This window comes from Ambystoma mexicanum, chromosome 6q, assembly GCF_040938575.1.
Source record: "Ambystoma mexicanum isolate Mex_15411 chromosome 6q, UKY_AmexF1_1, whole genome shotgun sequence".
In the NCBI taxonomy this organism is placed as follows: Eukaryota; Metazoa; Chordata; class Amphibia; order Caudata; family Ambystomatidae; genus Ambystoma; species Ambystoma mexicanum.
In genome coordinates, this window is record NC_090937.1 from 1631118725 (window position 1) to 1631122491 (window position 3767).

Sequence of the window (3767 nt, forward strand, 5' to 3'; positions counted from 1 at the left end):
ATTTATGGTAATTGAGTTGAGTTTCCAAACTGGCCCTTCCTTCCTTCCTTCCCATATCTGCCAGCTCGAGAAGGCTTGTTTTGTTGCACCTGGGAAGTAAAGTATCTATTTGCGAGAGAGAGAGAATGAGAGAGAGAGACAGAGAGAGAGAGAGACAGAGAGAGAAGGGGAAGGGGTGTTGGCAGTTAGGGTGTGAGCTAGAAAAATGAGGCCTGTCTGCAAAAGGCCATGGGATGGGAGTGCGTGGTTGCAGGTTGTTTGGCTTTGTAAGGCCTACTGCCCGCTTCACTCGAAACTGGGTCTAGGGTTGTCGGTTTGTAGGCTGTAAAAGCCCAGAAAAGCTCTTGTTCTCCAACCAGCAGAGTGGCGCAGCGGAAGCGTGCTGGGCCCATAACCCAGAGGTCGATGGATCGAAACCATCCTCTGCTAAGTTTTTTCAAATTGTGTTTTTGTGTCATGGCATTAGGGCACAAAGAGCTGTAAGTGCCTGGATGCAATGTCATTCCTTGAACTTGCTGCCTCGTTCCACTCTTGCGCTAAATAGGAGAGGGTCCCAGCCCAGCCAACAAAATGTACTGTTCAATCAAACCAAACTTAAAACCAAGCTCCTTTTTTAAGGGGTCCCGGGGAAATGTTGGGCTGACCGGCAAGACCTCATGATGCGAACTGCTTCTGCGTCAAACGCAAGCTTTTTTCATTCCCAGCCAATGACTTATTCTTATTTCTAAGGGGCGCTCCATCACATAGCCCAGACAGGCAGGCGTTGGTGGTATAGTGGTGAGCATAGCTGCCTTCCAAGCAGTTGATCCGGGCTCGATTCGCAGATCAAATCTTTAAATTGTTCGAAATGCATTTTTTGGAAATCAGACTCATGCTGAAAGCAAAGCTGACACACTTTTCGCGAAAATCAAAACCCCATCCAGGAAAGGTTCTTGCATCCTAGTTTCTGCAACTGTCTATCGGTGAGGGGATTGAAGCGAGCAGGGCTCCTGGCCCCTCCCCGACAAAGCCCTGACGAAGGCCTGACAAAGGCCTATTCGCCTTGCCCTGACGGGCAAAGGTCCCAGCAGGCCACCGAGCACAGCACCTCAGCCTATTAGAGTGAGGTTTCAGGATCTCTCTCATCCTGTAAACCAACATACTGAGGAAGGTGAAACGTGTGGCTGCGCTCCTCATATGCTGAAGCAGCAGCAGCCCTTTCCCTGAAGCAAAGTTCCTTCATTCCTCCCTCCCATAACCCTTAGCAGGGGATTTATGGTAATTGAGTTGAGTTTCCAAACTGGCCCTTCCTTCCTTCCTTCCCATATCTGCCAGCTCGAGAAGGCTTGTTTTGTTGCACCTGGGAAGTAAAGTATCTATTTGCGAGAGAGAGAGAATGAGAGAGAGAGACAGAGAGAGAGAGACAGAGAGAGAAGGGGAAGGGGTGTTGGCAGTTAGGGTGTGAGCTAGAGAAATGAGGCCTGTCTGCAAAAGGCCATGGGATGGGAGTGCGTGGTTGCAGGTTGTTTGGCTTTGTAAGGCCTACTGCCCGCTTCACTCGAAACTGGGTCTAGGGTTGTCGGTTTGTAGGCTGTAAAAGCCCCGAAAAGCTCTCGTTCTCCAGCCAGCAGAGTGGCGCAGCGGAAGCGTGCTGGGCCCATAACCCAGAGGTCGATGGATCGAAACCATCCTCTGCTAAGTTTTTTCAAATTATGTTTTTGTGTCATGGCATTAGGGCACAAAGAGCTGTAAGTGCCTGGATGCAATGTCATTCCTTGAACTTGCTGCCTCGTTCCACTCTTGCGCTAAATAGGAGAGGGTCCCAGCCCAGCCAACAAAATGTACTGTTCAATCAAACCAAATTTAAAACCAAGCTCTTTTTTTAAGGGGTCCCGGGGAAATGTTGGGCTGACCGGCAAGACCTCATGATGCGAACTGCTTCTGCGTCAAACGCAAGCTTTTTTCATTCCCAGCCAATGACTTATTCTTATTTCTAAGGGGCGCTCCATCAGATAGTCCAAACAGGCAGGCGTTGGTGGTATAGTGGTGAGCATAGCTGCCTTCCAAGCAGTTGACCCGGGTTCGATTCCCGGCCAACGCAGATCAAATCTTTAAATTGTTCAAAATGCATTTTTTGGAAATCAGACTCATGCTGAAAGCAAAGCTGACACACTTTTCGTGAAAATCAAAACCCCATCCAGGAAAGGTTCTTGCATCCTAGTTTCTGCAACTGTCTATCGGTGAGGGGATTGAAGCGAGCAGGGCTCCTGGCCCCTCCCCAACAAAGCCCTGACGAAGGCCTGACAAAGGCCTATTCGCCTTGCCCTGACGGGCAAAGGTCCCAGCAGGCCACCGAGCACAGCACCTCAGCCTATTAGAGTGAGGTTTCAGGATCTCTATCATCCTGTAAACCAACATACTGAGGAAGGTGAAACGTGTGGCTGCGCTCCTCACATGCTGAAGCAGCAGCAGCCCTTTCCCTGAAGCAAAGTTCCTTCATTCCTCCCTCCCATAACCCTTAGCAGGGGATTTATGGTAATTGAGTTGAGTTTCCAAACTGGCCCTTCCTTCCTTCCTTCCCATATCTGCCAGCTCGAGAAGGCTTGTTTTGTTGCACCTGGGAAGTAAAGTATCTATTTGCGAGAGAGAGAGACAGAGAGAGAGAGACAGAGAGAGAAGGGGAAGGGGTGTTGGCAGTTAGGGTGTGAGCTAGAGAAATGAGGCCTGTCTGCAAAAGGCCATGGGATGGGAGTGCGTGGTTGCAGGTTGTTTGGCTTTGTAAGGCCTACTGCCCGCTTCACTCGAAACTGGGTCTAGGGTTGTCGGTTTGTAGGCTGTAAAAGCCCAGAAAAGCTCTTGTTCTCCAACCAGCAGAGTGGGGCAGCGGAAGCGTGCTGGGCCCATAACCCAGAGGTCGATGGATCGAAACCATCCTCTGCTAACTTTTTTCAAATTATGTTTTTGTGTCATGGCATTAGGGCACAAAGAGCTGTAAGTGCCTGGATGCAATGTCATTCCTTGAACTTGCTGCCTCGTTCCACTCTTGCGCTAAATAGGAGAGGGTCCCAGCCCAGCCAACAAAATGTACTGTTCAATCAAACCAAACTTAAAACCAAGCTCCTTTTTTAAGGGGTCCCGGGGAAATGTTGGGCTGACCGGCAAGACCTCATGATGCGAACTGCTTCTGCGTCAAACGCAAGCTTTTTTCATTCCCAGCCAATGACTTATTCTTATTTCTAAGGGGCGCTCCATCAGATAGGCCAGACAGGCAGGCGTTGGTGGGATAGTGGTGAGCATAGTTGCCTTCCAAGCAGTTGACCCGGGTTCGATTCCCGGCCAACGCAGATCAAATCTTTAAATTGTTCAAAATGCATTTTTTGGAAATCAGACTCATGCTGAAAGCAAAGCTGACACACCTTTCGTGAAAATCAAAACCCCATCCAGGAAAGGTTCTTGCATCCTAGTTTCTGCAACTGTCTATCGGTGAGGGGATTGAAGCGAGCAGGGCTCCTGGCCCCTCCCCGACAAAGGCCTGACAAAGGCCTATTCGCCTTGCCCTGACGGGCAAAGGTCCCAGCAGGCCACCGAGCACAGCACCTCAGCCTATTAGAGTGAGGTTTCAGGATCTCTCTCATCCTGTAAACCAACATACTGAGGAAGGTGAAACGTGTGGCTGCGCTCCTCACATGCTGAAGCAGCAGCAGCCCTTTCCCTGAAGCAAAGTTCCTTCATTCCTCCCTCCCATAACCCTTAGCAGGGGATTTATGGTAATTGAGTTGAGTTTCCAA

At 49.9% G+C, this 3767-nt stretch overlaps 1 non-coding gene across 1 annotated transcript; it reads left to right on the forward strand.

Annotated features, from left to right (window-relative positions):
• Positions 1-2008: 2008 nt before the first annotated feature.
• TRNAG-UCC (transfer RNA glycine (anticodon UCC)) lies at positions 2009-2080 on the forward strand. The gene has a single exon. It is a non-coding gene; the product is annotated as a tRNA-Gly (tRNA).
• Positions 2081-3767: the final 1687 nt, after the last annotated feature.